This window comes from Sceloporus undulatus, chromosome 1 (assembly GCF_019175285.1).
Source record: "Sceloporus undulatus isolate JIND9_A2432 ecotype Alabama chromosome 1, SceUnd_v1.1, whole genome shotgun sequence".
Lineage (NCBI taxonomy): Eukaryota > Metazoa > Chordata > Lepidosauria > Squamata > Phrynosomatidae > Sceloporus > Sceloporus undulatus.
The window spans coordinates 201,365,282-201,389,384 of NC_056522.1; the positions used below are offsets into that span (position 1 = coordinate 201,365,282).

At 41.4% G+C, this 24,103-nt stretch overlaps 1 protein-coding gene across 2 annotated transcripts in view; it reads left to right on the forward strand.

Annotated features, from left to right (window-relative positions):
* The window catches only part of PDE1A (phosphodiesterase 1A), a 205,461-nt gene that overhangs the window by 18,811 nt on the left and 162,547 nt on the right, over positions 1–24,103 (forward strand). The window lies entirely within an intron of this gene.

The following is a 24,103-nucleotide window of genomic DNA, read 5'->3' on the forward strand; positions in this document are numbered from 1 at the left end:
CCTGGAGCCCTACCATTTGTCAACATAAATTCAGTTGAAGAAAGATGAGATTATACATGACTGATATATGCATTATGTTGTTATAGAAGCTGGGTGCTTCAGTATTTTTCTGACTTTGGAAATGCCAAGTGCCAGTTGAAGTGAAGTGGACTAATTTTCTTCCTTAGTCGCCATTTACTTTGATTTGACTGGACACCCTAATGTTGTACTAATAAGACCTCTGTAAGTTTTGTCAAGACTTGTACTTTACATCCATTGTAAGGCAAATGAGTGTCATTAGGGTTTCAAAAATAGAGGGAGATTAGTATGTTGTGCTGTTCCACTACCGTGACCACTTGTCACTGTAGGCTGGAGCAACATCTTTAAGCAGAGAGGCCATATTCTACCCTTTGTACAGCAAATAACATAGAATTGTGTTCTGGATTAATTCATATTAATCGTGGAGGTAACTCTAATTTCAGTAACGTAGTGGAGATAGAAACCAGGCCAATACTTCAGATCATAATAAGGACTTATATGGTATCCATATCTATACAGTTTTGAGAAAGTATGTTCCATTGTGCCAGAAAGTATTTTGCTTTGTTTTTTTGGACAGCCCAAATGATTTATTTGACAAAATGACTGTAGCCACATGCTGGCTGGGAACTCTGGGATTTGCAGTTAAAAATATTAATAACTTCCAGCGTCTCCAGTAATAGGCATGCTGCCAGAACACTGCTTTTTAAAATCTGCTACATTGGCTCTGATTTAATAACAATATGATAGATTAAGAATTAGATTTATGATGGCAAAGAAGATAATATATAGGAGAGGTTTGCTAATTAAGTTTTACTTCAGAGTTGATAGAAATAAAAGAGAATGCATGTCTTTCTGTCAGAGTTGTAGATCCAAATCCCTAAAACCTAGATATCTGAAAAAGGCTGAATCCAAACCTGCAAAATAGTTCATCCTCATTTTGATCCTGCTCCTGTTTGAACAAATGACATTAATCATTCTGAAGCACACCTTTTAGGTGTCTGAGGGCTTTAATATTTTTTTTAATCTCTTTTTATTTTGTAGTAATTGTTCTGTAGTTTTTAGGGGGAAATAGTTGTTTAAAATGTGTATCCTGCACCCTGAATCAGGATCGGGGGTGGGGGGGCGGGGGGGGGGATGGCTGGAGGGTAAGACAGATTTGTGGGTGTTTACTCAGGTCTGGCAAGCATGGTGTCACCATTTACAAGTAGGAAGAGTCCTATTTACCTTGGCATCCACATCCAGAAAGCATGATGTCAACATTTCTTTTTAGTTCAGGTGATGTATTTATGCAGATATCTGCATATTTGAATATCTGAAGGCTGCTGAAATGGAGGTGTCCCTTCAGATATTTAATATTTAGATATTTGCATATATACATATACTAAAACTAAAAAGATGTGGATGCCAAGGTAAATGGGACCCTTCCCACTGTGAACTTTGCCCACCTCCCACCTGCTAGGCTCAAGTTCTACGCAATCAGGGATTGATTCCTTTCCACAGCTGAAGGACCTCCAACCAGTGGCACTCCAGACCAGGTGAGGGAAGGGAGGACTTGGTGGGGTGGAGTCCAGGGGGTAAGGCCAAAAGGCCATGCCCTCCTCCCAGCACTGCTTTACTCGTGTTAAAATAGGTGCCAGGCAGGGAAGTAGGGTTACACTGAGCCCTCTTCCTCCCTGCTGCATGCCACAGCACAAGGCAGGGAAGTGGGGAGCGTGCTCAGCTGGGTGTCACGCCTGTTCTGGTGTGTCACCCGGTGCGGTTCACACACCCCTAGTTACACCACTGCCTCCAACTACCATTGACAATACTTCTGCTATACCATTCATTAACAGGGCCTGCAGGAAATAGATTCAAAGAAACATGGGGAGGATCGGACTACAGTCACCCCTCCAAGTCAACAGACTTGAAATCTGTGGACTTAAAAATCCATGGAGGAGCAACTACCATTAACCTTAATGGGATGCATGCCTGTGCTACATCCCCCACATCCACGCGTCCCATTCAAGCCTATGGGGCTTGACTATGCACGAGATTTGGAACTCGCAAGGGGGGGGGGTCAGGGACAAATCCTCCATGAGTTCCAAGAGGCAATTGTATAATTTTGGGTGGATTGGGGCCAATAGGTTTACAAACTAGCTGTTCCATTTTTTTAAAGTCCTGCTAACTTGAGGGAAGAGCATGTGGGGAACTTTAAACATTATGGCCCAAACTGAATGAGGAGGCATTTAATTTTCCTGTGAATTGCCTTGGGTCCCTTCTGGAAGAAAGGCGGCATACAAATAAAATAAAATTAAATAAATAAATAAATAAATAACACTAATAAGCCAGTATCTCCCTTTCCCGCTTTGGCACCATGATGCCTCTGCCTCCTGCAGAGGCCACCTCCAGTGGACATCAATCACTTCTGCTGGTCTCCAAGCCTCTCCACCTCCTACAACTGAAAGTAACTGTTGCAACAGCCACAGCAAGTCACCTTTTGGACAGTGCTTCATGACCCTTGCTTCTGAGGAACAGAGTTATTGACTTCCATGTGCTTGAGTAACTTTCATCTAATTTAATCTCCTCCTCAACCGGGGAAACAGAAGATCCGAAGCACTATCCAAAAAGGGACATGTGCACATGCAAGTCAATAACTCTGCTGCCTAGAAGCAGGGATCAGAAAGAACTGTCCAAGCAGAGACCTGTATACGTGTAATCGAATAAATCCACTCCCCAGAAGTGGGGAGTTTTTGTGCTTCAAATGCTCACCTTGTTGCCTTTGTTGCAAATGCGAGTAGAGTCTGGAATGTCAGGATGCAAAAGGATCTTGTAGCATCTTTGAGACTAACTGTGTAAAAGAAGTTGTAGCATAAGCTTTTGTAGAGTAGGGGGCATCTACACTATAGAAATAGTGCAATTTAACACCACTTTAAGTGCTGTAGCTCCATCCTATGGATTGCTAAGATTTGTAATATCACTACATGTAGTATTTGGCAGCCTAGTAGCCAAGTAGACTAGTAGCCTAGTCTACCAAGGAGTGCTGGTGCCTCACAAAATTACAAATCTCAAGATTGTGTCAAAGTGCATTATCTCCGCAGTACAGATGCACCCTCTGTCTCCATGCATCTGAAGAAGTAGGCCTAGTCTACGAAAGCTTATGCTACAACTTCTTTTGCACAATTCAAATGTGCTACAAGAGCCCTTTCTTTTTAAGTTCAGAAAGCATCCAGGGGTAATTCTAGTATGCGTCAGAGCACAGTTGCAATGATATCTGTTCGAGCTGGGCAAATTTGAGTTTGCTCATCCTGACTGTCAGTGAGAATCTTGGTGAAGAAAGACCAGAGAGAGAGAGAGAGAGAGAGAGAGAGAGAGTGTCAAACACCACCACCACCAAAAGGCCACCCCCTATGAACATATTTTGCCAAGAAACCCCCATGATAAGTTCACCTTAGGATCACCATAACTTGGAAACAACCTGAAGCCACGCAACAACAATAACTAATGGAATATTTTAACATTTTTTAAAAATAAATTGCTGTTTGACTGAAGCATAATCAAATGAGACTGCAATACCACCCATCATAACAATTCCTTCAAAGGAAATTATTTAAAGAACAACATAGCAGCAGCAGTTGAGTTTCATTTTTCAAGAAACAGTTCCAGATCTCAAATGGCTGGGTGAAACAACAATGTTTTCACTGATCTAAAGCTATTAATGTGTCATTCCTGGCAGATGTGACTCAAAATGGGTAAGAAGGTAGATTTTACAATCTTAGTCAAAGACCCAATGAAGCATCGTTGGCAAAAAATGAAAATAAAGGAAAATATTACCAACATTTTAGTTATTATGCTGCTTAATATATATCTCTTATGGTCATTCAGTTAAGTTTCACTTCATGCAGAGTACAATCCCATTGTGTGGCTCTAAGTGGAAAGCAGTTTCATATAGCAAAAACCCTTTTACAGCACAATGATAGTGCCATGATTCTATTTTAACTACCATGGCAACATCTTATGGAATTTTGGGATTTGTAGTTTAATCAGAGGCACCAGAAGAGCTCTGGATTCTAAATGTCCTTCCCTCAATTGCCAATAAGAGCCGGCATGATGTAGTTAGTGGTTTGAGTGTTGGACTATGGCTCTTGAGAACAGGGTTCAAATCCCTGCTCAGCCATAGAAATCCACTGGATGGCCTTGGGCAATTCACTCTCTCTCAGCCTCAGAGGAAGATAAAGACAAACTTCCTCTGAACAAATTCTGCCAAGAAAACCTCATGATAGATTTACCTTAGTGGCATCATTAGTCAGAAATGACTTGATGGTCCACACCACATCTACCACACAACTGCCAATCCCAGGCTTCCAGAGCATGTTTCCAGTTAAAAGGAATAATAGTGTATAGAATGAGAGAGCTCTGGTGAACTTTCTTTGAGGACAAACAAAATATGAGCATGCCAAAAGACACATGTTTACTCTTGATACAGTTCATTTTTATACGCAGGAGTATTCTTACATGGAAATTAATGACATATGATTCCCTTTTGCACTCATCCATAGGTAGAATAGTCATGCATTCAGTTTTGCAAAGGACAGTCCTCTATTTGGGAGTCTGACCAATCAAAGAACAGTTTGAAGATAGGGAACCTGAAGAAGGGAGAGAGAACCTGTGTGGTGGAGTAGTTTGAGCATTGGACTACAATCCTGGACACCAATGTTTGAGCCCCCATTTGGCGATGGAAATCCACTGGGTAATTTTGGGCAAGTCACATTCTGTCAGCCTCAAAGGAAGGCAATGGCTAACCCTCTCTGACCAAACCTTGCCAAGTAAACACTGTGATACATTCACCTTAGGGTAGCCAGAAGTCAGAAAGACTTGAAAGCACACAACAACAAGGGACAATTTGCTGTTAGCCACTTTGAGTCTCTATGTTGGGAGAAAGGCAGGATATAAGAAAATAATAATAATAATAATAATAATAATAATAATAATAATAATAATAGAGGTCTTCAAACTTTTTTCTTCAAACTAACAATTGGCCCTCCATTGCACCACATAGGTCACCTGGTGCCTTCTCCCCCACTATGGTGAAACATATTATATTTTTATTAAATTGTAGTTATTTATCCAGTTAAATATGCCAGTTAATCTATATATCAATGTTTATGCAGATTAATGTCTTCTTTTTTGGGTGACGTATAAATGCCCACTCTGTTCACATGCATTTCTTTGTCTATGTACCTTGGTTCTAATTTTTAAAGTTGTGTCCCTGATAATACCACTGAAGAGCACTATGAAAGAACACTGTGTAGGCTGACAGATCATCTTGATGGTGCATTTCACACAAGTAGCAATGGTGCGTTGGAAGGCAAGTTGATTTCTATTGGCCCAGTGACTATTTATCAGCAAAGATCACATTTGCCTTCTCCAGTGGTGACACACTATATGATATGCTTAGGACATATTTAGAAGATGTACTCCCTCAAGTGGTAAAAGAATGTTTGTTGCAATGTGTGCTGTTCCACATCTTAGCACACTTTGATTTTGTGATTGGTCATTGAAAGGAAAGTCCTGGTGCTGGGAGATTAGTGCCTTTTGCTAGAGTGAAAATATTATTTGCAGGATATATGCATTCTTTGTCTAGTTTGTCCCCAGGTTAAAACAGAGTGAGCAGGGCTGAGATTTCAGTTCTGAATACCAAAGTGTTTATCAGGATGAAAAATGGGGAAGGAGACTGAAGTTGGGGGTGTGATAATTACACCCCTGAGAAGTGGTACTCGCTAGTTGTGGGAGGCCATTGAAGAACAATTTTCCTGCAATTGAGAGCATTCTCCAGAGAGAATAATAAGAGGGATGAGATTATTTTGGGAGCAATCATCCTTTTGAATATGCAATATAGATGTTGATTCCACCTTGTAGAGCCTCCAACTGTTTTGTGAGTTTTGTTAATGAGAAGATTATATTTTTATACCTACTTTGATTGAATTGCATGTTCATAAATTACTTAAGGAAAAAAGGAAGCAGCAGCAAGTTAGATAAAAGATAGCGAGAGGAAAAAATGAAGTAAAACAACAAGAAAAAATGAAAAATAGAGAAAAAGTTTTAAAAGTAATTATTTAATTATTTCCCAAGAGTAACTTTGTATTTGATTGAAATCAGTAATGAGTGTATGAGTGAATCCCTTACACAATATCTCATTTTATATACATATGTATACTGCTATTGCCACAAAAGAAATGTTGACGCTTCAGATGTGCTCACACTTTTTAAAAAAACTTAAAATTTTAACCACTCCAGAATTGGATGGAAAATAATTTTTAACGTGTGCAGAAAAGGTTCAAACTATCATTAAAGTTAAAGATTTGAAGTTTTTATTTTAACATACATATGTTATAAAAGAGAAAAACAGATTGGTTAGCATACCTACATGTAACCAGATGTTATCTGAACTGCCCATTCTCTTGCAGAAGTTACAGTAGAAGTAGAAAGTACCTGTGTATCCTTTTGCTATCATGCCAAAAAACTGGCAATTATGATATAATGCAAAGTGATTGGACAAACATAAGAGTAACAATGAGAAAAATAACAATGAAACACAGTAATAGGCTGAAATTCAGGCTGGTATTCACTATTGCAGTGAATAGTGCAATAGAATGACACATCAGTGACTGCTAAAACAGAGCTATACATCTGTAACTTCCATATTCAAAGCCCCATATTGGGCTATATGTTGTAGAGCTAACTGACTGTGGAAGTTATAAAGGATTTTAATTATTTTTGTAATTTGATGGCAATAATTTGGTTGTGATGAAAAAACTGTATATTCAAAACCCTGTGCTGCTTTATTAGGCTGCAGCTTCTCTGTCAGAAGGAGGCCCATTCAGCTGGTGGTTGGCATGGGTGGATAATCTTTCCACCCCCACCCACCAGTGAGCAAGGTTGCAACAACCAGAAACAGGACCCCTGTTGCGAATCTTCATCACAGCCTTGCTCACTGGTGGAAACATCATCTACTCAAACCCTGTTCACCAACATAACAGACATCCTTCTCTTGGAGCAGCTGCTGCTCAGTAAATTGGAAGAGTGGGCAGGTGGATGGCCAGGAGAGGCTACTTAGTTAAGGTAGAAATCTCGCTTCAGTTTGCATGTCCTGAATAGCAAATTTGGGGGGAAATAAGTTAAAAGAGCTAATGATAAAGGTAAGGATGATCTTTCTGGTAGTGGCTCCATTCCCTCCACCAAGAAAATACATATGTACTTCCTTCTGTGGCTTTTAAATTGATCCGGACTAGAGGTTTATTTTTTAAAATTCAAACCACTTTTTAATATATGACAGTGTACGTTGTTTTAAGGGCCACTTGTTGACAACTTAATTTTGTCTTGAAAGATGTCTTAATTTTTTCTTGAAAAAATCAGCTCTGGGATTTTAGATTCCACTGATTAAGGCCACATCACTGCACAACTATGATGTCCATAGGGTGACTGTGGGTCAGTCTCACACTAATCTACCTCAAAGGCCTGTTGTGAAGTAAAAATGGAATAACCTCACTTATACCTCCCCATAAAGATTTCTCCTACCTTGAAATCTTCTCGTACCTGTCCAATCCATTGTAAAATCCGTCCTTGCCTTACGCATGGCATCTGTTCAGGACCCCCCTGCATAAGGCAAAAAGTGTGTATGCTTGAGCCCCAATAGATATAATGGGGCTTGTGCATGCCATGCGGCTGTGTGTGTGCACCATCGGTGCGTGTGCCATTCTCCCAATCCCCCAGCAGCTTCCACATAAACTGGAAGCCACCTATAATGAGCCCGTGTATGGCGCGGGCTCACTGTATTCCCCATCACCATGAACACATGTGAGAGCTGGACAGTGAAGAAAGAGAATTAAAAAGAAAATCAACTCATTTGAGATGTGCTACTGGAGAAGAGTGCTGAGGATATTGTGAACAGCCAAAAAGCAAACAAAAGGATCCTTGAGCAGATCATACCTGAACTTTCCCTGGAAGCCAAGATGACTACAGTGAGGCTATTTTACTTGGCCAAATCATGAGAAGGCACAAATCACTGGAAAAGACAATAATGAAGATTTTCACATGGGGAAAAGTGATGGGAGCACAGCAGGATGCTCCTGTCACTATCATGCAACTGCATGAGGATTTTCAGAAGGATAATGACATGATCATTGCGCTGTCACACAACATCGTCTGAAAATCTTCACGCAATTGCATGATAGTGATGGGAGCACCTCATTATGTTCCCATCATTTTCCCCATGTGAAAATCTCCAATGCTAGGAAAGTTAAAAGGCAACAGAAAGAGAAGAAGACTGCATTCCAGATGGATATTCAACCAGGGAGGTCCCAGTCCCGAATCTGCTAGACTTAAGGAGAGCATGGAAGGATAGCAGGGCTTGGACATGTCTCATACACAGGATCACCATGACTTGAGGTCGACTCAATGGCAGCTAACAACAACAACAAAATATTTCACCAAGCTACTTGAATGAAATAGTTGAAGGAAACAGTTAAAGTTTGCCTTGCTATTATTTGCCTTTTGGGGGGGGTGTGGGGGAATAAATATTTGAACTAGGGTTTGAAAGGGATTTCATTGTATTTGATGCTTTCCAAACTATTACAAAAAAAAGTGAGATCTCTTCTAACAAAAACCCTCATTTATTGCAGGTTGGGACTTCTAGAAAACCAGTTTCAATCCACATAGTCCTCTATAACTAGGAGAGAGCAGAGTGGATGAAGGAAACTGGGTAGGCAGTTTGACCAATGAACATTCAGATTTCATAATGCTATGGAGAACTGGCCACTCATAGATTTCTTGTGTGTCTTTGCATATGGTTGGTTCTGGAGACCTGGACAGGCATGCCTTCTTTTGATATAGGGTGCCAAAAATCTTACTGTTTTAGTCTAGAGACTTCTCCTTCTCATCCAGAGGAATGCCCTTTGATCAGAACAAGAAATCTTTATGTTGTTTTTTAAAAAAGGGTTTATTTTGGTTTGGTTTTTGTTTTTGCTCCAATGTATTTTGGAATAAAATGAAACCAGCCTCTAGGCAGGAATAAAATATTTCTGTTTATGCCTGGAATTGCCTCTATATGTTCTGTGAAATAGGCCATGTCATCTGGTCTCCCCAAGAACAGAGCAATCAACAGGAACATTTCCTCCCTGTGTTTTCCCCCGTGGTCAGTCCTGATGAAAAATAGCCTTTTCATACCTTTTGAGGCTTGTTTCAAGAAGAAATGCTCTTTGTCTGAAGAACTCGCACTCATGGGGCATTTGGAGAAATAACAAGTACACAAAACAAAGGATATATTTGAAAATAGGAATGGCTAATGTGTGCACAAAGAGCTACCGTGGTGCAGTGATTTGAGCACTGGACTATGATTCTGGACAGCAAGGTTTGAGCTCAGCTATGGAAACCCATTGGGAGCCCTTGGATGAGATACACATTCTCAACACCAGAAAACCCCATTATAGGTTCACCATAGAATCTTCATAATTTGGAAATGACTTGAAGGCACACAACAACAAAATGTGTGCACAACTAAACCAGCATGCACAAACATGGGTTAGCCAATGGGGAAAATGTGGACATCAGGCAAAAACATGTAAATAAGTGTGCACTGTAGGAGAAATGTGTTAAAATGTGCACAGATTTCAGTGTGTACTTCCCCTCTATCTTTCAAGCCAGTGCAAAAGGAGAAAGAGGAGAATAAACAGGTGGCATTCTGAGAAATGCAAATGAAATCAAGACAGAGAGAACGTGTGGATACACATGATTATTCAATTTCATGCTTCATGGGATCTATGTAGGGTGGTTTTTTCTGGGGGGGGGGGGGATTTTGCGTCTCCAGATGTTTTGAACTATACTTACCACAGTTCCTCACAACTGGATGTGCTGGGTAATGCTGATGGGAGTGTTAGTCCAAAACATCCATAAGGCCAGACATTGCTCACCCCAGTGATAGATTTAATAGCTTCCAATCCTTTGTAAACTCTCAATATATCTGCTGGAATAGGGATAGTTTCATGTGGTAAGCTGTCATGATTCTTTCTTGGAGATTGCTTGAGTAGGAGTAAATGCCACAATCACCATGCTGTTTTCATAGATCTGCAATACATTGTCTCTTCATTGCCATTTCTTCTTATGTAACTAAACTTTATTTTATTTTGATTTTTGGAAGCCTTTCATGTGAAAGGCTTCACTTCCAGTTGTACTTGGCATGTGTTCCAGCTTGGAACGACTTTCTGTCTGCTCTTTGAACATAAAGAGGCTTCCTCAGGCCCATCACCTAGAAAACATGACTGAGCAAAGGACTGGGCTGGGAATAAACAAGAAAACAATGATAGTAGCACTGTAAGTGGAAAATAACAATGTGAAAGAGGGGAAGCCACCTAACGGTTGGTGAGATTTTGATTGATATAGGCCATCTTGATACATCAAGGCACTTTGCAGAGGGTTTTCCAAATCTCACAATAGTTTTTGCATCCAGCATGAAAGCATGACACCAAGGGCTTTCCCCCACTGTTATATTTTATGCAATTACTGCCAACAGTCTTTGTGCAGAGCTATCTTTTCCCTTTGTGTAGCTAAGCACAGGAAGCACAAAAGGACAGCCTGGTTGAACATGAAGATACAAGTGACCTCTCCAATGCTGCTGCTTTTTAACAATCAGTGTCACAAGGCAGCATTTATGCAAGTTATTATTCAGCACATATGCAACAATGGCAAATCAACTGAAAATGCACACAATTGATCTGCCTCTGTGTGTGTGTGTGTGTGTGTGTGTGTGAGAGAGAGAGAGAGAGAGAGAGAGAGAGAGATTTGGCCATGTCATGGCAAGGCAAGGCGAGACATTTCTGATTTTATCTTTGACATTACCACATAAGCCCCAATCCCACTGCAATTCCATTAGAAAATAAAAATGGAAACTTACCAGTTTCAGAGCCAACATTATTATACATCTCTGCCATAGTGCAACTGGGGCTGTTTCTACCATCACAATCTCTTCCACACTCCTCCTTAACTCCTCCTTCTTGCCTTACGCCCTACCCAGCATTTTAAATGTTCATTTTTAATGCAATTTTGGAGTGATGCTAATGTGATTTAAGTAAAAGAAAAGTAAAGAAAAGAAATAGGAAAAATTAATAAAGAAAACCATGGGAAAAGGGGAGAGGAGGAGACATTGACTCCACAAGACTGCCAATATTGGAACTGCTGGAGCAGTGACTTTTCACACCTGAGAACTGATGGGACTGCAGAATGATTGGAAGCTTATTGAAGAGATTCCTCTCTCAATGAAAAGGGATGCCCTAACCACACTTTGGAGACCCAGCAGCTAAAAGTTGGAGGTGACATTGTGTGATCAATATCACCAGAGGCACAATTTTCCAGCTTTACTTGTTTAAAAGCCATATATGATTATTTCCCATGTTCTCAGCCTAAGAACAAAGCAAGTCAGGATTCATATCATTTGTAAGGAAGTAAAGGGAGGCACATAGACTGAAACATCCGATTTTGGAGACAATAGAACTATGAAGTCAGCATCACTCAGTTCAAACTTCTGTCCCAACATGTCATCTCTTGCCTCTTTATTCATGCAGTAAAATCTTATGCATCAGCCCTGTTTGTTCAAAGGAATTTACTCTCAACCAGGTGTCCCTCTCATACCCTCTCTGTTCCATTACTCAAGGAATGCCTGCAACAGGAACCCCAAAGAGAAAAGCAAAGCAGAGTACCTTTGGCTTGTTGCCTAAGGTGCGGTACAGACCACCCAAACTGCGCAGCTTCCCGTGGGCAGAAAAAGAACCTATGAAAAGCCATGGCGAAAAGCCATTGGCACACTCATTACGTAAGTGCCGCACAGCAGCGTGCGGACGCCACTTGGTGCAAACATAACAATGGCGGTGTCTATGTATACAGGGCACCGCCATTGTTACACCCTCGTCACATGCTAGGGTTGAGGGTCATGTGGGCGCGCTGCCCCGAGGCAACCCTAGCATGTGACAAAGGCGTCACAAAAGGCCCATCAGCTCCGGGCCTAAGAATTAATACAGAACAGGAAATGATCAGGAGGACAGAGCAATACTGTCCAACACACAATATATGTGTTATGTATCTGATTAGCTCTTTTAGTTTTTATCCTGCAGCATACTGTATTAAACTTGAGATACTAAAGCCAGTATTCTGTAGGATACTGATTGACACTCAGGGTTCAGTTCTATGCACACCTATCAAGGACTAGTTGAAGTCTCCCCCCAATTCAATAAATCACTCCACTGTTAGTGAAACAGTAAGGCTTTATTTCTGCAGCTGACAAGGGAAGCTTCTAGAAAAATGTCTCAGACAGAACTCAAGGCTAAGCACACATACATCAAACATAAGTATTAAAAAAAAAACCACAAGCTCCACCCCACAGAATTGGTGGGCTAAATGTATTCTCCCCATATTCAAAACAATTGGGTGTATTTAGGGATTTTCTTGTAGCTATCTCTCCCTAGCTTCTCTGGCCATTGAAACAGGTTGATAATGAAAAGCTAGCCAGCAAAGTAAAATAACTCCCACGCATGCAGCTGACATTCCTTTCATGCAAGCTCTCAGTGAAGGCCAGTTTTCCTGTCAAGTCCCTTTTCTAAGACTAGATGAGATTATTTAACACACACACTACCAGTGCTTAAAATCAATAACCAATAGTCAGCTACATAACCAATTATTAACATATTACACAGAATCTAATTAACAGTGTTGAATACCTGTTTATTGGACACCTATCTCCCCTGCATGTCCTGCCGCAAGGATGATTATACTCCAACCCCATGCCTCATACCAGTCAACAGAAACAGTACATACATAACCATGATACATATGTAATACAATGCATACATGCCTAACAAAGAGCATATAACATCAACCATAGGCATATCAAAGACAGCAAATATAACAACAAACCAAAGGAGTTAATTATACGACTAGGTCCACATCAAAACACACATAGCAAAATCTTCTGTTCCAAATATATATCTCCCAAACTCAAAGTTAAAAACATATGTAGCATATAGATCATGTCAGAACATACAAAGAATATAGTATCTCACAGTATTATAATCATGGTAGGATACCTAGCATACTTACCATGGTCTCCCAGCACTATAATCATGAGAGGATAAACCCAATCCTGAGAACACCTTTAGAGTCCATGACATGTTTGAGTAAACATGAATAGGCTTCATCTTAAACAGCTCTTTTTCACTCTTAAAACAGGAGCTCTGACATCATTGAAGAGCACTCTATTAAACTGTCATTGGATGTGAGAGATCAGTTTCTAGGGTTTCTTGCATGATTTGTTTTTGACTGAGGTGAAACAGATGCTATTCAATTAACAAGAAACAAACCCATTCAGTTTTTAACCTATTGTGTCCAGAGGGTTCCATATTCACTTAGGTTTCAAAATAGAAACCCAAACTCTTAAGGGCCATGGCTTTAACAGATGCATTATTTTGGCAACATTAACATGTAATCCTATGATGTGGTTAGTGCCAGCTACACTACTTTCTTGGAAGTAGATATGGGTCAGTGGCAGGGTGGTTGACCCAAGTCTCAAGTCTGTTTGTTTACTGGAAGAAACACCTATGCAACTGAAGCCACATTCAGTGTTACATGTACTTTGGGTGGGATGGTGAACTAGCTCCCATCCCATTTTTGATCCCTGTCCCTTAATTATGCAACCCTATATAGTCTGCCACCCTCCAGATGTGTTTGACTATCAGCCTATTCCAGCCTGATCAATGGTGAAGGATTATGGGAGTTGCAGTTCAAATTATGCAGAGTTGAACAGGTTGTCCTGCCCTGCTCTAGAATAACCATCACTACAAGGAAGAAATGCACTACCAAATAAAGGATGAAAGAGGACACACATTTGCATGAATTAATTTATACGAATAGACACATATTTAGAAATAATTACTAGCATTTAAGTTCCACAGAAGGCAAGCCAATTAATTTCTCCTCCAAATTATAAATAAATTGAATAAATTATTCCTTTCATTTATACTCAACCGTCAAGTGCCCCAAACTGTGCTGCTTTGCCCTACCAATCTCTCCCACTCCCCCAGCTTCAAAGTGTAGACATCTATAAATATTTACTGTGTAAATGTAAAAATAAGGATAGCATTTAAAGCAGCATGAAAGAGCAATGTTATGTAGCAGTAAGAATGATGTTCTGGGATTTGGGTGCTTGAGGTTCAAGTCCTCATTTAAGCCTACTGGGTGATCCTCCTGGGCTAGTTAGTCAGCCACTGTCAGCCTGGCCTATCTGCACAAGGCTGTTGTGAGGGTAAACGTGGTCAGGAAGAAAGCCAAATGTGCCCCTTTGAGCATACCAGAGGAAAGGTAGGGAAAAAAAGGTAGCTGAAAATAAAATATGGGCCATTGCCTAGCACATCAAAACTGACCCAGGGAAGGCAGTTAGAGAAAACTGGAGCTGCTTGATGGAGTGTCTTTTAGCTTCCCAGGCAGATTGAAGTATAGTCTGAAGCTTTCTAGTCTACCAGACTAGGCAAATATGGTTCTAGATTGGCCAAACATGCAAAAGACAGTAATGGTAGACCTGCTCACTCCCGAAAACTGCATCAAATTTTTCAGCTGAAGATTGAGAAAACTTTTCATTCACATCTAGGGACTCACAAATAGGAATAGTAAGCCTGGAGTCCCTGTTTAGTATGCTCAGGTGCATTACAGAGCGCCCAAGAAGGGCGCTCTGCCGGTGCCGCTGGTTGCTGCATCCGGGAACCGCAGCGGTCAAACCGCGCGGTTCCTGGACGCAACAAAAAGAAGCCCCAAAATGGTGCTTCTTTTTGTGCCCCGGAAGTGGCGCCGCAGTTGCGGCATCACTTCTGCCACACGACGTGCGGACGTATGCGTCCACAATGTCAAGATGGCGGCGCCCGTGTAGAATGGGCGCCACCATTTTGTACTTCCTCAGGACGTACTAGGGTTAGGGGCGTGCCTTTCCTAACCCTAGTACATCCTGAGGACGTACTTTACACCCGTTTGTAACGGGACTTGGTTTTCTGATTGCTAAGTTAAAGGTAAACATGGGCTTAATTTGCAAGTCTGATGTCTAATGCATGCCTCTGAGGAAATCCTCTTGTGGGAGAGAAACCAGGTTAACTGCAGGGAATATGTATTGCCCTTGATGGTTTAATAGATACTTAGAATTAAAAGGTTTTAAGGCCACTTTGAAAACATGAAAGGCCAAATAGTTGTGACAAATAGGATCTCAGCTCACTGAGCACTCCCCCCCTTCTGGTTATGGGAAGTGTTCACACATCCTGAAGGTCTGGAACCAAGAAAACCATCCTCATGGTAGTTAGTAAGGAACAGATACTTTCATTGACTTTTCTAGGGAGCGGGGGTGCTGGCAATAAAAAAATTGTGCTGGAACATTTCATTTTTTAAATTGATATTTTTCAAAATTAGCTTTCCTGAGGGCAGCAATATATTAATGTAATGAATGGTTGGTAAGGGGGAAGACAATTATTTTTAATGGGAGAGTAGGATGAAGAGAGAGAAATCTCTTATTGGATAAGATCAGTCAGGGAGTGAGGCACACATTACCAAGTGAAATATGGCAGATTCAGATGAATAATGTCTCCATTGTGTCATCTTATGCAACCATGGCACAGTGGGAATGTTTCTCTGGATAAAGATTCCCTGCCACAGAGAAAAAGAAATATGGGAAGAGTTCTAATTTAGCTTTCTCCTTGAGTTTCTAGCTTTTTGTGTGATGGGATCGTTCCCTCCTGGTAAAGAGCATTCAGGAGGATATCACACGACTCAAATTGGAAGTATAATCCAGTGTCATCCTGAATGCAATCATGCATATTCACGTTATTGCGTGAAAGTTTACCACACGTGATCGCGGGCAGTCCGAACACACTCTGAACGCAATCACGCACCAATCCACAGTTATGTAAATTCAGTGAACTAGCGAAGTCACAAACCCTATTCCCAGGCAACTTCGCACTCAGTGCGCTGTTGTTTGGTGTGATGTGCATGGCTCCTTTGGCCCTGTTTCCCTCCCCCATCTGCAAAGGGGGGTTCCCATGAAGCCACGCTGCAATTCCGCTTCAATTTTGCTTCCACTTGTCCTTCAGCATTGCTGAGGCGGGGCTGCTGCCTGCTAATTAAGAGGCATGGACCAGGAGCTATTGGATAACATTATATTCACATTTTAATGTGACAAGAGTGAATACAGTGGTGCCTCAGGATACGAAATGATCGCGTTACGAAATTTCCGGGATACGAAAAAGTCGGATTGGCAAAAACTGTTTCGGGTTACGAAATATTTTTCGGGTTACGAAATTCATTTCGGCGCGAAATTCAAATGCTGCTATAGGCTTTCCAGTGCTAACGGAGTATTTCGGGTTACGAAATTTTCGGGTTACGAAAGGAATGGCGGAACGAATTAATTTCGTAACCCGAGGCACCACTGTATATGCTCATTTTAACGTGAATAGAGCATGTTCTTTCAACCATTCTTCCTGCCCCCCCAACCTCTTTTGTAAATTGTGGGGTTCCTTGGTTCCTCTCTCTCACTCACCTAAATATACTATGCTCCAGTCATCTGAAGCCTCACTGAACATGGTGTCAAGGGTGTCAATTTGCAATTAAGAACCCACCAATGTGATGGCTTAGTTTGCACAGAATCTGGCTCGCATTCGGGGAGGCCATTACAGCGAATTTAAGGTGTGATAAGTAATCACGTAATTGCGTGAATTTTCAAACTGAGCATGCTATCTTCTCTTTAGAAATTGAGAACCTCCCGTCCCATTTGATAAACTCCTCAGTCTCACACCTATATACCCCAGATCCTGAATTGAAATTCCAGGAATTGCTTTCTCATTTTGCCAGCTGTTTGCTTAGTCTGAGTTTAGGCAATGGAATCTTCCAGGTGATAAAAACTACATGAGAAAGGAAGGGGATAAGCCTGCTAGCTCCACCTTCTCAGATGCCCTAGCACCAGGTAGGGATAAATTTGTTGGGTAAAATGTCCCTTTAAAAATGGTAAAACTATTTTTATGGCTGTAAATGTTAAGAAACACCAGGTATCAACCCATTGTCAGCACTGTATATAAGGGCTCTGGAATTCAGGACAGATGTGGGTTGAAGAGAGGAGTTGGTAGAGTATGTTTGTTGGAGATGTGGGAGTTTATCGCACTTAGCTTAGAACGGCCCCTGAGCGTTCTTAAAGGGGCCATTCTGGGGATGGGAGGTGGTGGGGAACGCTGTATATCGCATAGCAAGAACACCGCCGCCGAGCGTTCCCCTTCCGTTCTAGGAGCGTCCCCAAGGACGATTTTCGGGAAAGCTTTCTCAAGCATTCTCAAAAATCGACCCTCTAGAACGCTCCCAGAACGGAAGGGGAATGTGTGGCGGCGGCGTTCTCGCTGTGTGATATACTGCGTTCCCCGCCACCTCCCATCCCCAGAATGGCCCCTTTAAGAACGCTCAGGGGCCGTTCTAAGCCAAGTGCAATAAACTCTGTGGATTGTAGCAGACCGTGTATGTTGACAGAAATCAGAGCTTCTGTTGTAAATACTTTGTATATATTTTGCAACAGGAAGATAAAAGCCTCCAAGGACTTTGGAAGAGGTCAACTGTGTCTGTGCCTTATTTCAGGTTGGTCAGTGCTTTATTGCATACTAGGTTGTGCTTCTGCACGCTACTGTTGAGGTCAAGCACCTCAGACAATATGGAATGTTAGCACCTCTGTTTGGGCCTAGTTTTTGTTTGTTTTGGTTGCTGCACACCTGCAGGACACAGAGGAGAGCCAACAAAATTTCCAAAACTGTATCTCTTTTCTCAGATTCTGCTGTGCCTCTGGATAGTCCCACTGTTGGTGTGAATGGCAAGTGTTCAGTTCAAAGAGCAGATGACTGGGGTGTATGTGTGAGGAAATCCTACCCCATGACAATGAATCACATGTTGAGTATGCAGGGGAAGAGCATGGATGGAAGCCCAGTATATGTAAGGCATGACTGGGTTTGGGAGAGGGAACAACCATTTCAAAACATGAAATATGGAAACAGAATAACTCTCCATTTACTGGAACTATTGACCTATGTGGAAGAGTCTTGAATTGCATTAGCAGAACAGATTGCCTTCTCAAGTTAAACTCTCCAGCTAATTGGAGGTAATGGAAACCATGATTAGGCTGGTGATAGAGCAGCCAAAGCTTACACTCTTAACCCCACTATTCTTCATGCAAGTCTGCTTGCTTAGCTAAATGACTAATGACCAAACCCTGTCTCATGGGCCAAATAAAATGTCCTCCCCACTATCCTCTTGGCAGGCTCCAGATAGTGCACAGCCCAAGCCCCAGTTTTGCTGTAAACAGTCCAGACGATGTCAGATCCATTTAGTACCAAATCTAGGGTACACCTCCCTTAAAATGGCTTAAATGAATTCACTGTTTGTTCTGGATCTTCCCAGAAGATCTGGAACCCTCTGTTGTGACACTGAGTAGCTGTTTAAAATGTGTGCCGCTGTCACCGCTGCTGATAGTGAGAGTCACTTGCTCTGAGATCAGAACAAGGTGCCCAAGGATGGGATCAATGCTGGGCATCTCGTTCTGATCTCTGGGCAAGTAACTTGCTGCTATAGCAGTTGTAGCAGCAGCACTGTGGGACATGTGTGACCAGCCGCATGGTGTTACAGCAGAGGACCCCTGGTAATGGGGGACGCTGGGGCAGCTCTGGGGCCACAATACTCCAGGTTGTCCCTGGAGTATTCTGGTCGATGCAGACAAGACCTAAAATTGTGAATTGTATACAAAAGTTATGTTATTATAATGTCCTCATGCTCTTCTGTACAAAGAAGAGTCCTCTGTTTGAGAACATCTGCTATTTTATGGGTTGGCAAACCAGTTACATGTAACCAAGAGGCTACATGTAGTCCCTAAGTTTTTCATGAAAGCCAAGGACACCCCCCCCCCCAAATTTGGGGGATTTTTTTGTGTGGAAAATCTAATCTTCATTTTAAAAAAAACTAAAGAAGCCTCTCCTTACATTGCTCACCTGAAGGATTTCAGAAGACTATACGCCCTCACCCCTACCACTGAATCTTTTTACTTTAATTAGAGCCCTGGTGGAGCAGTGGTTAAATACCTGCACTGCAGCCACTCTCTCACAGACCACAAGGTTGTGAGTTCTATCCCAGCCAGAGGCTCAGGATTGACTCAGCCTGGCATCCTTCTGAGGTTGCTAAAATGAGTACTGTACCTAGATTATTGGGGGCAATTAGTTTACAATTGTAAACCACTTAGAGCAGTGATGTCTAAACTCTGGTCTTCCAGGTGTTTTGGACTTCAGCTCCCAGAAGCCTCAGCCATCTTGGCTTATGATCTGGGAATCTGGAAGGCTCTGGGAGCTGAATCCCAAAACACCTGGAGGGCCAGAGTTTGGATATCACTGACTTATTATTATTATTATTATTATTATTATTATTAAACTTTATTTCTATAGCGCTGTAATTATACACAGCGCTGTACAAAGTATTATTATTAAACTTTATTTCTATAGCGCTATAATTAGAGAATGCTTAGTCTGGTATGAAGCGGTATTTAAATGAAGCTGCTATTGCTAATTTTGATCTTACCATTTGATACCAGAAAATAAACCAGAAGTCCACTTGTTTTTTTTTAAAGGCCTCTCCTAGGCTCAGAGGAGATGTGGGAACATAAAAACATTGGAAGTAAGAGCTACAGGCAGCTGGAATCCTGTTGTGGACTTACCTCTGCAGGAATTAGAATTGCACAGTTGTATAACATCCATGTTTATGGGCTCCTCCTGGCTTGGCCATGATGGTGGCAGTCTCCTCAGGAAGAGGGGTGACTGTGGCCACTGTCTCCTGGCAGTCCCCCCCCCCCACTGGATTACACTAGGGGTGGGGACTCCATTGAGATATGTTACTATGGCCCAAAACAGATGGGCAGAAGGGGTGGCTTCTGGCCCCTCCAGGGGCATGTTGTTTACATGACACACTCCTGGAACACCCAGAAGCTGCCCCAGGACTGCACAGGGGCCACCCAAGGAGACCAAAACTGGCCCCAAGAGGAGCTGACCTTTTGTAGTCAAATTTGGGGCCATGGAAGGAAGTGCCCTTGGGGCTGTGGCATGTGTTCACTGGAGCCCCAGGGTGATCAGGCCCGGAGCAGCTTCTACCTGCTTCTTCCTGCCCATCTGCTTTGCCCCTAAGTGCTCAATGTGCATTGGTGCCTGCATTACCTTGGTCCTGATGCACATTGGCCCCCAGTGCACACCAGGCATTCTTGCTAGTACTGTATTGTCTTGTACATCTTTGCAATTCAGTAAAGGGATTTCTTAGCACCTCTGCTTTGTTGCTAAGTATGTGTAAAATTACATAATGTAACAGGTCATATAGGGTTCCAGTGGGTATTTTTTTTTAAAAAAAAATTGTAATGTGGTGGTGGAGTTTATTTACTCAATTATTAAAGTGTTACTGTCTGTCCCAATAACTGATTTATTGCTGGTGTGCATTAATATTAGAACAGTTTATACCAATAAGAATAGTTTTAAAAGACTCAGAGAATATTAGCCTATTTAGCGCTTAACATAGGCCACTTTAAATCAGTGAAAACAATTTAAGATGATAACCAGTTAACATAAATAATGGAGCTCTGGCCCTCCCAGGTCACATATAGAGGAAGGGGCAATGTGGCCACACCCCACCTATGATAGTTGACTACTCTTACTATGTTTGAAGGTCTCCAAATCATACAGATAAAGAAGTATCCTCGCTAATTTGTAGGGTTTTGGACAGAATCTGAATCACTGGTGGTCCAAACCTCCAGTTAGTTAACTACGAAAATGAGATACAAATTGAGTGTCCATCATCTACAATTTTGAAATATTCCCAAATTGTTCACATCAATGATGGAGATAGTGACACTTTTGCTTTCTGATGGTTCAGTGTACACAAACTTTGTTTCATGCACAAAATTATAAAAAAATACTGTGTATAAATTTACATTCAGGCTATGTGTATAAGGTGTATATGAAACAAATGAATTTTATGTTTAGAGTTGAGTCCAATCTCCAAGATATCTCATTATGTATATGCAAATATTCAAAACCCAAATTAATCCAAAATCCAAAACACTTCTGGTCTCAGGCATTTCAGATAAGGCAGACTCAACCTGCAATGGCAAGAATAACAACAATAGTTAAGACTAACAATAAAATTTAGGCCATGGACCATGACCTATGACTGACTCAAAATGGTTAGCACTGGAGAATGCTAAATCCGGACTGATCTCCAGTCCAAGTAAGGCTCCAGAGGTATGCATTATACAGTATTCCTGCTTGGATGACAAAGCAGAACAAAAATGTTTCGGTTTCCATTTGTGAAGAATATGCCTATGAGATGATTCAGTGATGTAAAACCTAGCTGATTGGTTTAGGTAATTCAATGAAATTAGAGCATGCCTACAGCTGAATACAACTGGGATGTGGACTAATTTGATGTGTGTGCCATGGACAGATGTAAAATTATAATAGTTTGGAATTAAAACATATCCACATATGTACAAAATACGCACAAGATGCTCTGAGAACCAGCCACTTATACATTATTTTTAAAAAGAAAAACATGTACCCAGTGTTCCAGCGAGTGGCCTCTCCAAATGTTATTCTAATTGTAAACTCATATAAAACATAATTATATTCTGCAATGTGCTGGTTTTGGTTATTATATTTTATTATTGTCTTTTTAATACTTTTTGTTTTGTAAGCTGCCCCAAGAACATTCTTATATGGCAGCTTATGTAAAATTCATAAAATAAATAAATAGTTCTTATTTATTGCTTTTATATTGACTAGGATCCACAGATGAACACACACATGCATGCACACAGACATATGCACAAGGGCCCTGTCTGCACAGGCCAGATAAAGCATCCTCCTCCCATCCTCTTGGCAAGGACTTCAGATAACACATGGCCCAAACCCAGGTTTGTGTGCGAACATATCAGAAGATGTCAGGGCCATTCAGGACCGTAACTGGGGTATACCACATTTATAATGGATTAAGAAAACTCACTTTTTACTCTAGATCTTCCCAGCAGATCCATCACCCTTCACTACAACACTGGTCTGTAGTGTTGTTTAAAATGTGTCCAGCTATGCTGCTTGCCACTGTTGAAGTATTCTGACTTGTGCAAACAGGGCCAAAGTTGGGTATGGATGATTTTCCCCTCATCTCCTTTATGGGCCCTTCATGTTTCATGGAAGAGCTCTTAGGATGGATCTATGTGCTTTGAAGTAGGAGAACTTCTGAAGATGCATGCTATTGAAAGGGGAGAGGTCAAAAGGTCCTCAGCCTCTGCAAATGACCCATGTGTTTGCCTGAATCAATTTTCACAGTGTGCTAGAAGAATTTTGTACTGAGCTTAAACGTCTGAAGAAAGCACTACTGAGAGTGAAAGACAAAACAGATGGCTAATAGAAATTGATTTCCTTAGGTTGGCATGATTAGCATAAGAAAATGAGTGTGATCTTGATTAATGTACTGAGTATGTTACACTGAGGGGAGGTCTGAGTTCCTTCCAAGCACAGCTGCCGTATCACTGATGCTAGTGCTGCTAACTCCGGCCAAATGGATATACATTATAATCTGTAATGCATATACAGTCAGCCCTCCATATCCATGGATTCTGCCTCCACAGATTCAACCAGCCATGGTTCAATTAATTATATTATTATGTTATATTATATTATTATTATTATTATTATTATCTTATATTATTATTTTATAAAGCGCTGTAAATTTACACAGCGCTGTACATACAATCTTTTTAATTGGATGGTTCCCTGCCCTCAGGCTTACAATCTAAGAAGACATGACACAAAAGAAGAAGGGAGTGGTGGTGGGGAAGGGGATGAGGGCCAGCAGTTCTTCTCTACCTCCGAGGCCTGGATCAGGGGAGATGGACTGGAGGGAGGGCTTGGCTTCTTAATGGATGGTTAATCATCTTCCAGGGAGGCCTGTTGGGGCTCGTCTGCCTCTCTAGGAGGATAATACATATAAAATACATAACAATACAGGAAATGATTCACACACGCACACATGAGCACACGTATCCAGAAAGCAAACCTTGATTTTGCTATTTTATATAAGGAACACCATTTTACTTTACCATTGTATATAACAGGATTTGAGTATCTATGGATTTTGGTTTCTATGGGAGAGGGGGATCCTTGAACCAAACCCCAGTGTACATTATAATGAATATATCATTGTTGTTGTGTGACATCCAGTTGTTTCTGACTTATGGTGACCCTAAGGTGAATCAATGATGGGGATATCTTGGCAAGATTTGTTCAGAGGAGATTTGCCATTGCTTTCCCCTGAGGCTGAGAGCATGCAACTTGCCTAAGTGGGTTTTAAGGCTGATGTGGAAATTGAAACCTGGTCTCCAGAGTCATAGTCCAACACTCAGACCAGTAGACCACACTGGCTCTCATATATATCATAGATGTTGTTAAAATTGTACCTTACATGGTCATTTAAAATTTTTTTCAAAGGACAGAAATTTGTGAAAAGTCCTCAAAGTGGATCACACTCTTAATCTGAAATGGGGTGGGACTCTGTTTTATGGCAACTGTGGGGCAGTGACTCTGCTCTGTTTTTCTGTTTCAACTCTAAAGGAGCTATCCAAGGTGTTGAACCCATTTTGGGTATTGGTTTCAGCATCTTGGGTAGTTATGTGACAGATCCGATTAAACCCCAGAGCAGATTCACCACCCCACTGACATGGGGGCCATGCACCACCACCACCACCACCACTAACTCTATTTGCTTCCTGCCAAAAGCCACCAATCCTACTTGCTGGTTGTTATTGAGATGTTGCATGCAGTAAATAACAAATTTGGGAGGAAATGGTAGAGGATGGGATAAGGATTCACAGCAAATAGGAAAAGGCCTGTTCTAGGTCAGGTTAGTGCAAATTGTTCAGAACAGATGTGGCCAACATAAGCCAAAAAATTAAATTAAATTAAAACTGTGTTCAACACAATAT